Source organism: Bos grunniens, chromosome 12 (assembly GCF_055505025.1).
Source record: "Bos grunniens cultivar Pamir isolate PY7600 chromosome 12, Bosgru_T2T1.0, whole genome shotgun sequence".
NCBI lineage: Eukaryota > Metazoa > Chordata > Mammalia > Artiodactyla > Bovidae > Bos > Bos grunniens.
This window is the reverse complement of record NC_141176.1, coordinates 42,937,255-42,951,491: the sequence shown is the minus strand read 5'-3', so window position 1 is coordinate 42,951,491 and position 14,237 is coordinate 42,937,255.

Genomic DNA, 14,237 nt, shown 5'->3' with positions numbered 1-14,237 from the left:
TTGACAGACTTTATTTTTATTAATATCTGAGTATTTATTAGTAGACCACATATTATTTGGGGGCTCCAAAATCACTGCATATGGTGACTGCAGCCATGAAATTAAAAGACACTTGCTCCTTGGAAGAAATGTCATGACCAATCTAGACAGCATATTAAAAAGCAGAGACATTACTTTGCTATCAAAGATCTGTCTAGTAAAAGCTATGGTCTTTCCAGTAGTCATGTATGGATGTGAGAGTTGGACTATAAAAATGCTGAGCACTGAAGACTGATGCTTTTGAACTGTGGTGTTGGAGAAGACTCTTGAGAGTCCCTTGAACTGCAAGGAGATTTAACCAGTCCATCCTAGAGGAAATCAATGCTTAATATTAATTGTAAGGACTGATGCTCAAGCTGAAGCTCCAATACTTTGGCCACCTGATGCAAAGAGCTGACTCATTTGAAAAGTCCCTAATGCTAAGAAAGATTGAAGAAGGGAGGAGAAGGGGATGACAGAGGATGAGATGGTTGGATGGCATCACCGACTCAATGGACATGAGTTTGAGTAAACTCAGGGAGTTGTTGATGGACAGGGAGGCTGGGCATGCTGCAGTCCATGGGGTCACAAACAGTCGGACATGACTGAGTGACTGAACTGAACTGAACTATCTAAAAAAGGAGTTCTAATATATAAGATTATAATTGTGATCTTTTTTTTTTTCTATTACCTCTCAAGTTTTTTTGTTGTTGTTGTTGCTTCATGCATCTTTAAGCTCAGTTTTCAGGTGTATATATGAACTAAGAATTATATTTTCTTGATGATCTTGTTTACCCCTGTTTATATATATATATAAATACTTCTTGTTCTGAAATGGATTTGTTTGAAATTAAAACATTTATCCCAGCACTCTTTTGGATACTATTTATCTATCATTTTATTTTTAAGCTATTTTTATATTTTAAATACATTTTTAAAATACAGTAGTTCTTTTTTTTTAAATCATTTTCTTTTGTCTGAGATTATTGAAATCGACAGTGCATGTTGATGTCATTGGGTTAAAGCTATCCTTTTGCTGGCTACTTTATATTCATTTCATTTTTGTTTTTACCTCTTTGTCATCCCTCAATCTAATTAACCAAATATTATGATACTGTTTAACCTGTTCTTTTGACTTATTATTTAGACATATTTTGTTTTAGAATCATTTATTTTAATTCAAGGACAATTGCTTTACAATATTGTGATGGTTTTTGCCATACATGAACATGAATCATTCATAGGTATACATTTGTCTTCCCCATCCTGAAACCTCCTCCCACCTCCCTCCCCATTCTATCCCATTGGTTGTCATAGAGCACTGGCTTTGGATGCCCTGCTTCATACTTCAAGCTCACACTGATCATCTGTTTTACAAATGGTAATGATTATGCTTCAATTCTATTCTCTCAAATCATCCCACTCCTTCTACCACTGGGTCCAAAAGCCTGTTCTTTATGTCAGCATCCTTTGCTATCCTGCATGTAGGATCATTGGTACCATCTTTCTAAATTCCATATATATGTGTTACTATAGTGTTTGTCTTTCTCTTTCTGACTTACTTCACTCTGTATAATAGGCTCCATGTTCATCCACCTCCTTAGAACTGACTTAAATGCATTACTTTTTATAGCTGAGTAATATTCCTTTGTGCATATGTACCACAACTTTCTTATCCATTCCTCTGCTGATGAATATATAGGTTGCTTCCATGTCTTAGCTATTGTAAATAATGCTGCAATGAACACTGGGGTACGTTTTTATCTTTCAATTTTGTTTTCCTTGGGTTATATGGCCAGCAGTGGGATTACTGGGTGGTATGACAGTTCTGTTTCCAGTTTTTTAAGGGATCTCCATTCTTCTCTCCATAGTGATTGTAACAGTTTGCATTCCCACCAACAGTGTAAGAAGACTCCCTTTTCTCCACACCCTCTCCAGCCTTTACTGTTTGTAGATTTTTTGATGATGACCATTCTGACCTGGGAGAAGGTGATGGCACCCCACTCCAGTACTCTTGCCTGGAAAACCCCATGGACGGAGGAGCCTGGTGGGCTGCAGTCCATGGGGTCATGAAGAGTTGGACACGACTGAGTGACTTCACTTTCACTTTTCACTTTCATGCATTGGAGAAGGAAATGGCAACCCACTCCAGTGTTCTTGCCTGGAGAATCCCAGGGATGGGGAAGCCTGGTGGGCTGCCGTCTATCGGGTCGCACAGAGTCAGACACGACTGAAGCAACTTAGCAGCAGCAGCAGCATTCTGACTAGTATGACGTGATACCTCATTGTGGTTTTGATTTGCATTTCTTTAATAATGAATGATGTTGAACATCTTTTCATGTGTTTATTAGTCATCTGTATGTCTTCTTTGGAGAAATGTCAGTTTAAGTTTTTTGCCCACTTTTTGATTGGGTTGTTCATTTTTCTGGTATTGAGCTGCTTGTATATTTTGGAGATTAATTCTTTTTCAGTTGTTTCCTTTGTGGTTATTTTCTCCCAGTTTGAAGGCTGTCTTTTCACCTTGCTTATAGTTTCCTTAGGAGAAGGCAATGGCACCCCACTCTAGTACTATTGCTGGAAAATCCCAGGGACAGAGGAGCCTGGTAGGCTGCAGTCCATGCGGTCACTAAGAGTCGGACACGACTAAGTGACTTCACTTTCACTTTTCACTTTCATGCATTGGAGAAGGAAATGGCAACCCACTCCAGTGTTCTTGCCTGGAGAATCCCAGGGACGGGGGAGCCTGGTGGGCTGCCATCTATGGGGTCGTACAGAGTCGGACACGACTGAAGCGACTTAGCAGCAGCATAGTTTCCTTTATTGTGCAAAAGCTTTTAAGTTTAATTAGGTCCCATTTATTTATTTTTGTTTTTATTCCTATTATTCTGGGAGGTATGTCATAGAGGATCTTGCTGTGATTTATGTCAGAGAGTGTGCTGCCTATGTTTTCCTCTAAGAGATTTTATAGTTTCTGATCTTACATTTAGATCTTTAATTAATTTTGAGTTTATTTTTGTATATGGTGTTAGAAATCATTCTAATTTCATTATTTTACATTCTGGCAACTTTCCCAGCACCACTTATTGAAGAGATTACCTTTTCTCCATCGTATATGTTTGCCTCCTTTGTAAAACATAAGGTGTCCATAGGTGCGTGGCTTTATCTCTGGGCTTTCTATTTTGTTCCATTGATCTATATGTCTATTTTGCACCAGTTCTATACTGTCTTGATGACTGTAGCTTTGTAGTATGGTCTGTAGTCAGGAAGTTTGATTCCTTCAATTCCATTCTTCTTCCTCAAGATTGCTTTAGCTATTTTGGGTCTTTTGTTTTTCCATACAAATTGTGGAATTACTTGTTCTAGTTTTGTGAAAAATATCATTGTTAGTTTGATAGAGATTGCATTGAATCTATAGATTGCATTGTGTAGTCTACTTGTTTTCACTATATTGATTCTTCCAGCCTAAGAACATGATATATTTCTCCATCTATTTGTGACATCTTTCATTCGTGTTTTATATTTCATCTGTGTTCTATAGTTTTCCATATATCTCTTTTGATTTTTAGGTAAATTTATTCCTAAGTATTTTCTTCTTTTTGTTGCAATGACAAATGGGATTGTTTCCTTAATTTCTCATTCTGATTTTTCATTGTTACTTTATAGGAAAACAAAGGATTTCTGTGTATTAATTTTATATTCTTCAACTTTATTATGTTCATTGATTAGCTCTAGTAACTTTCTGGTAGCATCTTTAGGGTTTTCTATGTAGAGGATCCTGTAATCTGCAAACAGTGAGAGTTTTAATTCTTCTTTTCAAATCTGGAGTGTTTTTAATTATTTTTCCTCTCTGATTGCTGTGGCCATGACTTCCAAAAGTATGTTGAATAATGTGGTGAGAGTAGGCACACTTGTCTTATTCCTGATTTTAAAGAAAATGCTTTCAACTTTGTTCCATTGAGGATAATGTTTGCTATGAGTTTGTCATATATGACTTTATTTAGTGATCACCTTTGGGTCTACAATGTGCACTGAAAATAACCCAAATCTTCTTTCATAATATTATAGCATTCCACATATGGTGTCAGGCCTAACACATTTTCAGTTCTTCAATTATCTTGTTCTAATGTTGTCATACATACATGTCATACCTTTCACATATAGTGTCTTTTTAGACCTCTTTGAGAGCAATTAAATATATAGGAAACAATTTAGGTTATATTTATTGATTTAATTTATTTCTGCTTATCCACATTTTTGCTATGTCATAATCCTTTTTCTGAAATAGTAAGTTCGATTTCCTATTTTGTTTACCTGAAACAATTTATTCACATTTTAATTTTTTAAGATAATTTTAGATTCATAAAAGATCTTGAAAAATAATACAGTTTTCTTATATCCTTCACTCAGATTCTCATATTGTCACATCTTATGTGAACATGGTATATATGTGACAAGTAATAAACCAACATTGATAAATTGTTATCAACTGGACCCAGATTTTAGATTCAGATTCCATTAATTTTTCTATTTATGTCTTTTTTTTTTTAATTTTTTCTTCCCCAATATTCAATGTGAGATGACACAGTGCCTTTAGACATCATGTGTGTCTTTTTCAGTCTAAAACTATTCTTAGCATTCTCTTATTTCTCATGAAATTTATAGTTTTCAGGAATACAGGGCAAACTTTTAAAGCTGACCTTCAATTGGGTTTATCTGGTTTTGTTTTGTTTTTCATATAAAGAGACTGGGAATAATGGTTTTGAGAAAAAAAATATTGCAAAGGTGAAGTGCTATGCTCATTACATGATATTTGGATCATATGCAATAAATATGCACATTAACATAGACTATTTGGCCAAGGATATTGTTGCCAATTTTCTTTTATACAGTAAAGATATTTTTCCCTTTAACGTACTTGAGTGAACCACATCACTGAGTCCATTACACATGGGATACTAAACTCCACCTCCTGTAATGGGAACATATATATGATTTGAATTATTCTGTAAGAGATGTTTACTTCTCTATTATTTATTTTTTTAATCATTTACTTATATTGGTATCTGTGTGTGCTCAGTTGTGTGTGCTCACTTAATTGTGTCTAATCTTTTCAGAGCCTTTCAACTATAGCCTGCCAATCTTCTGTGTCCATGGTAAGAGATTTTCCAGGCAAGAATACTGGAGTGGGTTGTCATTTCCTACTCCAGGGGATCCTTCAGACCCAGAGACTATACCCACATCTCTTGCATCTCCTGCATTGACAGGCAAAACCTTTACCACTGATCCATCTGGGAAGCCTTATGTCAGTAAGGACTCATGTTATTTATTTGATTATTTGGGGTATAATCTGTTTAATTTTTTAAAGTATTGTTCAAATTGAATGAGCTTTGACCATTGATAGCTCTTTCACTTGACAGTGCTTTGCTATGGAGAACATATTCATTCAATATCTTTTATTAAACTTCCTCTGTGTTTGACAAACTTGAGAAAATCAGTTAAAATTAATTTATTTATGCATTCAAACTGAGAATATGTATGTAAATAATATATGTGCAAATGTGATGTTATTTTTAGTGACATACTTTTAACTCCCTTAAAATTCTAATCATTATACTTTTCAGGGTCCACTGAGGAGGGGTGTGAGTAGCAGGTCTTAAGTAGATTCCTTTGGCACTCATAATTTCATCATATATTAATATTGGCCTTTAAAGGGAGGAAGGATTGTTTTTTATTGAGACTTGCAATATCCTTCATATCTCTTTCCATTTATCTTAATAGTGCCCATGTTCTTCCCTCAAATCTCCTTTTATGGAGCAGAAGTCAGATGAAGAACAAAGATGTTAATTAGATTACTTAGGTTAGTTGTGTCTTTGAGGAAATAAAACAGTATTTCCCTTTGGTTCGTATCAGATCAGATCAGATCAGTCACTCAGTCGTGTCCAACTCTTTGCCACCCCATGAATCGCAGCACATCAGGCCTCCCTGTCAATCACCAACTCCCGGAGTTCACTGAGACACATGTCCATCGAATCAGAGAGGCCATCCAGCCATCTCATCCTCTGTCATCCCCTTCTCCTCCTGCCCCCAATCCCTCCCAGCAACAGACTCTTTTCCAATGAGTCAACTCTTCCCATGAGGTGGCCAAAGTACTGGAGTTTCAACTACAACATAATTCCTTCCAAAGAAATCCCAGGGCTGATCTTAAGAATGGACTGGCTGGATCTTCTTGCAGTCCAAGGGACTCTCAAGAGTTTTCTCCAACACCACAGTTCAAAAGCATCAATTCTTTGGTGCTCAGCCTTCTTCACAGTCCAAATCTCACATCCATACATGACCACAGGAAAAACCATAGCCTTGACTAGACGAACCTTTGTTGGCAAAGTAATGTCTCTGCTTTTTAATATGCTGTCTAGGTTGGTCATAACTTTCCTTCCAAGGAGTAAGCGTCTTTTAATTTCATGGCTGCAGCCACCATCTGAAGTGATTTTGGAGCCCAGAAAAATACAGTCTGACACTGTTTCCACTGTTTCCCCATCTATTTCCCATGAAGGGATGGGACCAGATGCCATGATCTTCATTTTCTGAATGTTGAGCTATAAGCCAACTTTTTCACTCTCCACTTTCACTTTCATCAAGAGGCTTTTGAGTTCCTCTTCACTTTCTGCCATAAGGGTGGTGTCATCTGCATATCTGAGGTTATTGATATTTCTCCTGGCAATCTTGATTCCAGCTTGTGTTTCTTCCAGTCCAGCATTTCTCATGATGTACTCTGCATATAAGTTAAATAAACAGGGTGACAATATACAGCCTTGACATACTCCTTTTCCTAGTTGGAACCAGTCTGTCGTTCCATTTCCAGTTCTAACTGTTGCTTCCTGACCTGCATGCAAATTTCTCAAGAGGCAGATCAGGTGGTCTGGTATTCCCATCTCTTTCAGAATTTTCTACAGTTTATTGTGATCCACACAGTCAAAAGCTTTGGCATAGTCAATAAAGCAGAAATAGATGTTTTTCTGGAACTCTCTTGCTTTTTCCATGATCCAGCAGATGTTGGCAATTTGATCTCTGGTTCCTCTGCCTTTTCTAAAACCAGCTTGAACATCAGGAAGTTCACAGTTCACATATTGCTGAAGCCTGGCTTGGAGAATTTTGAGCATTACTTTACTAGCGTGTGAGATGAGTGCAATTGTGCGGTAGTCTGAGCATTCTTTGGCATTGCCTTTCTTTGGGATTGGGATGAAAACTGACCTTTTCCAGTCCTGTGGCCACTGCTGAGTTTTCCAAATTTGCTGGCATATTGAGTGCAGCACTTTCACAGCATCATCTTTCAGGATTTGGAATAGCTCAAGTGGAATTATATCACCTCCACTAGCTTTATTTGTAGTGATGCTTTCTAAGGCCCACTTGACTTCACATTCCAGGATATCTGGTTCTAGGTCAGTGATCACACCATTGTGATTATCTGGGTCATGTATTCTTGCCATCTCTTAATATCCTCTGCTTCTGTTAGGTCCATACCATTTCTGTCCTTTATCCTGTGCGTCTTTGCATGAAATGTTCCTTTGGTATCTCTGATTTTCTTGAAGAGATCTCTAGTCTTTCCCATTCTGTTGTTTTCTTCTATTTCTTTGCATTGATCGCTGAAGAAGGCTTTCTTATCTCTTCTTGCTATTCTTTGGAAGTCTGCATTCAGATGTTTATATCTTTCCTTTTCTCCTTTGCTTTTCCCTTCTCTTCTTTTCACAGCTATTTGTAAGACCTCTCTAGACAGCCATTTTGCTTTTTTGCATTTCTTTTCCATGGGGATGGTCTTGGTCCCTGTCTCCCGTACAATGTCACAAACCTCAGTCTATAGTTTATCAGGCACTCTATTTATCAGATCTAGGCCCTTCAATCTATTTCTCACTTCCACTGTATAATCCTAAGGGATTTGATTTAGGTCATACTTGAATGGTCTAGTGGTTTTCCCTACTTTATTTAAGTCTGAATTTGACAATAAGGAGTTCATGGTCTGAGCCACAGTCAGCTCCTGGTCTTGTTTTTGCTGACTGTATAGATCTTCTCCATCTTTGGCTGCAAAGAATATAATCAATCTTATTTCGGTGTTGACCATCTGGTGATGTCCATGTATACAGTCTTCTCTTGTGTTGTTGGAAGAGGGTGCTTGTTATGACCAGTGCATTTTCTTGGCAGAACTCTATTAGTCTTTGCCCTGCTTCATTCCCTATTCCAAGGCCAAATTTTCCTGTTATTCCAGGTGTTTCTTGACTTGCTACTTTTGCATTCCAGTCACTTGTAATGAAAAGAACATCTTTTTTGGGTGTTAGTTCTTATAGGTAATTCTTTTTCACTGTAAAATGGTCCAGAAGGTATCTAGAACCAGAGAAAATAAAACAAAGAGGCAGTTTGTCTTGGTTTACTTCATTTCAGTCAACTCATTTTGTCATCTATGAGATAAGATACAAGTTAAATACTAATGTTATGGAAAGTATTTAAATGTTCACATTTATCTGAGTATAACAAAGTATAGTGTAAAAATTCTCTGATGGGTACACAATTACAATGGTTGCTAAAGTATAGAATATGTTATATACTCAATACTATTGGCTTTACTTAAATTCTTATTTTATTTCATAATAAAGTTTTTAAAATGGATATTAGCATATAAATCATGGGATTCCTAGGTGAGGCGAGTGGTTAAGAATCTAGCTGCCAATGCAAGAGACACCAGTTTGATCTCTGGGTCAGAAAGATCCCCTGAAGGAGGGCAGAGAAACCCACTCTAATATTCTTGCCTGTAGAATCCCATGGACAGAGGAGCCTGGTGGGGTCCATGGGGTCACAAAGAGTCAGATATGACTGAAGCAACTTAGCATACAAGTCATAGAAAAGAATAAAATTAGCCTTGACAGTATTAAATGACTTGGCAAGGCTTACACAGATAAATTTTCAACCTGAAGTTCAAATCTACAAAGCTTGGTTATAAAACATGTGTTATTTTATATATACTTATATGTACCTGTATTTATGCCAAGATCAGTCAACATCTATGTACATATAAGCATGCATGTATGACATGACAAGTCATAATATAAAAAGTATCTATTGTAATAATGTCCTTCTTTATGATACTGCATAAGTTGATTATCTTGTTTGGAATATAAAATTTTAATATATTTTTTAAAAGAAAGAAAAAAAGAAAGACAAATACAGTAAAATAAAGTTTTTGTAATTTCATACTCATTGCTCTTGAATGGGAAATAAAGTTCAGTCCCTTCATTTTGAGGATGATATGTTTTGACACCAATATATGTAAATGGTTTATTTAGGTTCAAATGTTTAACTAATGATACATAGCTGCTAGTTTTCTAGTTTCAACTTAATATTAGGCCATTTTATCTATTTTATTTTATAATAAAATAAACTATTATTATAAATTTTATTGGGAACGTTAAATTACAGATGGACCAGTTATAACCAAGTTCATAGTTGAGTGCACACTTTATACAGCAATGGAATAAAAGAGAAATAATATTACTATGAGGAGAATATTTAACTCCAGACTAAATAGTCATGAAGAATCATATATCAGTAGTAAAGGCACAATACCAAAATAGAACAGAGCTATAAACTAAGATATAGGCAAATGAGCAGACCCTTATATTAATATTTATGTGTGCACATCATCCTAGATAACTTCCAAATAAAGGATGAATGTGTTCTTATAAACTTAGTAAAAGATAAAAGTGATAAACCCATTAATAAGAATAGGGTAGGATAACTTATGTTTTAATTTTTAATAACATTAATTAAAACATGTTTTATAGGTAGTGTAAAGTTTTAGAATTAAATAGATGTCAATTTTTAAATTTTTATTTAAACATGAACATCTGCTTACATTCACTTGAAATCATTTTTCTCAAGCTGCTAAGAGAACGGTAATTGATGCAGAATTGAATTATAAAGAAAATGTCTAAATAAACAGTTGTGGTACAATAAGGAAGGTATTCTCAGTCAATAAAATACTCCCTGAATATCAGTTACATGGACAAATTAAATTAACTCTTCCATGACTTTAGGGAATCAAGAACTAATTAATACTTTAATCATTAACTGACTTTTAGATGTTTTTAAACTTTTATAATATGCTTGATTTTAGCAGACACATTCATCTAAGAACATCATCAACCAACTTAATAAATTATAGCCAGAAAAATAAAAATCATAATAAGATTTAAATCTAATATAAATCATTAGTCCACATGTCCCTAACATTTCAAATCAAGAAGTGGTAATGCAAAAAAAAAAAAAAAGGGAGAAGTCTGTTAATAGCAGACTGGTTGGATATGCTTAATTTTACTTATATTTCTTTATATATCTCTGCAAATAATTAGAACATATGTGATATTCAATGACATATCTATTTACATTCAAGGTGTATAGTGGTAGGGTTTGCATACCTGTATGCTGCGTTCATGCTAAGTTGCTTCAGTCATGTACAACTTTTTGTGATCTTATGGACTGTAGCCAGGCAGGCTCCTCTGTCCATGGAATTTTCTAGGCAAGAATACTAGTGTGAGGTGTTAATTCCTTCTCCAGGGGATTTTCCTGATTTAAGGATCGAACCTGCATCTCTCAGGTCTCCTACACTGGCAGGCAGATTCTTTACCAGGGGGTCTCTATAAAAACAGAGAAAAATAAATTTAAAAATATTTATTTATATTTAAATAAATGCTACTTTGTGTCTTATTTATGAAATGTATCCCTTCAGGGTTCAGTTTAAGATCAGAATAATGCACATACATGAAGGAGAAAAAATTGATAGCATCGCTACCTTTAAGGAATTACATTTCTAAAAAGTAATGAAGTCATTGTGATGTACAAAGGGCAAAAAAGATAACAAAATATTTTATTAATCCCTCCTTTAGCATCTGCTTTCACTGTAGACTTTTTATTTATTTGATTCAAGAACCAAAACAAATGTTCACTGATTATTATTATTGCTTGCAAAGCTATCATTGAATTTATATCTTATGAAATCTATTTTTATATATAATATAAATATTGGATTATTATTAATTCTGGAATACTGTATTCAATTCAAGGAAACCTCAAGATAGATTTGTCTCTGACTTTTGCTACCCATTTGGAAGGATCTTTATAAATTCATTAGAACTTCCTTAAAAATTATAATGTTTAGATTACTCAAAGACTATACTTGTTTTTCTGTTTGATATTCAAAGTTCTAAAATTGTATGCCAAATTTTATCTTTATGGTCATATCATAAAAATGTGTCAATATATTGTTGAAACTCTAAAAATTTTAATTTACATTATATATTTCATATTTTTGATAACATATCATTTTGTAATAATTTTTCTTGGTCTAAAATATTTTTGCCTATAAGTATATTTTATATTTATATAAAATTTTTGTTTTGGTGAAAATATAGGTATGTACACACATGTTTCTTTTTTAATTAATTAATCTTAATTAGAGGATAATTAAAATATTGTGGTGGTTTTTGCCTTACAGATATTATTGACATAATAGGTTATACTCAATATATACACTTGATGAGTTGGAAAATAAGTATATATCTGTGAAACCACTACTACAGTCTATGCCATAAGCATAGCTATTACCTCCAAAGCTGTCCTCCTGTCATCTTTATTATTTTGTGATAAGAACACAAAAAGAGTTACTGTTCCGTTTGAAAACTCACTTAATGCTGATGAGATCCTTAAAAATCAGATGGAAAAAAATGATTTATTCTATGAAAATCAATCAGCCTTGTTCTCTTTCAGCTATCCTTGCATGTGCTCAAAAATCTCATGAACAAAGTAACTATGATGGCAAGGATAGAGGTATTTGCATTCACTCAGCTACATGAATTTTTCTCTATGAAGCTACACAGACCTCGATACGGAAAAGCAGAGAACCACTGAAGGTCAAAAAGGCTTACTTTCTCAGGGGAGCCATAGATGGTTTTTGGTTTCAATGAAGAAGATAATTTAGATTACACGTAAAATGTGTATACTTTGCCAAAAGACTTTGATAACCATACCATCTGTTGCCTTAGTGAAAGTTTTAGTTGCATGGTAATTAAAGAGGAGAGAGGCAAGGGACATATTCTACCTCACAGTTATCAGAAGGAATGAACCAACCTTACTGGAACTTGATCATGGATTTCTGTTCTCCAGATTGAGACATGATAGATAAATTGTCATTGTTTTAGCCACCCATTCTAGAGTACTATGTTATAGGAGCCTTAGGAAGTGAATATAGTCAGCAAAAGCATGATGTTGTATACTGCTTTTTTTTTTCTATTTTAATTATGAGTAAAAGGAAATTTAGGAAAGCTGAGGAGTAGGTCATTGTCTGTTGATAGTGATCAGAATTTCTGCCTTTATAAGCATCTGCCCATACTACAGGAGCTGGAATGTCCTCTTGCCTGAACATTTGCAGTTTAAATTCTCCCATTAAAAGACACTTGTGCAAAAATTTGGAAAATGGGATAGAAGCCAGTTCTGTCCCTGTGGCAGTGGTGACTAAGCACATTGACTTTGACAGATGATAGATGGGAGGTTTGGCTGGTAAATTGTGGACATCCTCTTTAAATCCCACAGCTGGAAGCTGCAGGCAGCTCATCTCATCTCAGTGGCTCCTAGTGATATGTGCACCCTGATTTCTTGAACAGAAATTATGAATTATTTGATCTTCTCACCTCAACGTTTCTGGTATTATTTTAATTCCCTATATTATATCCTTGGCAGAATGAAATAACTAAAGCTGTCTATTTTCTAAATCAAATGCATGCCCCCTCAAACTTTACAATAAAATAGAATTTAGAAATAGAACTCTTCACATAATCCAAAAATAATAAAAAAAACTTTACTGAATATTACTATAAAAGCAAAATTGTATGACCTTTAGGACAAAAGGCTGATTTTATTCTCCAAAGAAAAATGCTAATTGATATTCTGCTTATTTTAGCTTCACATTGTACTGTAGAAGCCTGTGAAATGATACATATCTTAAAACATTAATGTGAGTATCTTGTCAACTATGGGTTGATAGTTCACAGAACCCCATAGAGCTCACTGTCAGGTCTCAATGTCTCCAAAGTGATGCTGACTTATAAATGAGAACAGTTAAAAGAGGTACCTTAGCTGGCTAGAAAATATTTTACATGTTAGATTATTTTATGTGAAACAAAGCAAGACTGCTGTCAAAGTGATTTTATCTTCTAGAAAATTATTCTACACTTTTCCATCACAAAACAGACATTTATTATAGAAGTAAAGTGAATCTAGTGCATAGTTGTCATCAGATAATAACTACTCTTGGGAATTATAGATACTTGGTTAAGTTTAGTGTCTCTTACTGCCTTAGGGATGTGGTTATATAATGACAAACATAGTCCTCATCATTTATTTTTTAAAAGGGATTATCAGTATAGTATACTAATACTACTAAATTTTATGTTTAAAATTTCCATATAGGAGAATTCTAGCTATTCAAACAGTTTTGAATGTTTCCTAAACCCTTTGGTCCTGCTATAACTGTTATGCATTTCATAGACTGAGCAGCACAGGGGCATTCCCATAGCCTAAATTCTCATTCCTGGCTGCTGTGTGTTCCATTAATTGCATGATGATATGTTCAAATTTGGGGGGGAACTATGTTCAGGCTGAATCTTTAAATGGTATATATACTCAAGGATTAGAAATAGCTGCTATTAAAAACTCATTTTGCAGATAATTCCAAATTGGTGATGCTAGAATATTCCTGAGTGAATCAAGATGCTGCTTTGTTCAGACCTTCATTAAGTCCATATTCTCTCACAAGCAGGTATTCAATTGTCTTTAGGGTTTTGCATTATGCAGGATAAGTGCAGAGGTTTTCATATTTATAATCAAGGCTGAGAAGCTGATTTATTTTAATCTTTGCCACAGAGAGTCCTGTATCAGACTAGTATGCTTAGTGACATAAAAATAATTAGGTTCCTAATTCAGAAAACATGACAATCAAGTAAGCACAGTGCATGCTTTCTCTCCAAATGACTGCGGTTATAAAACCTAAACAGAACACATAGGAGAGCTAAGTAAGGACTCTAAAAAAGTAAAAGGTAGCAGATAGATTGACAAGATCAGAAATTGAAATATCACTGGTAGAAGTGAGTTTCCTATTTTTTTTTTCCCCTCTGTTATTTCTC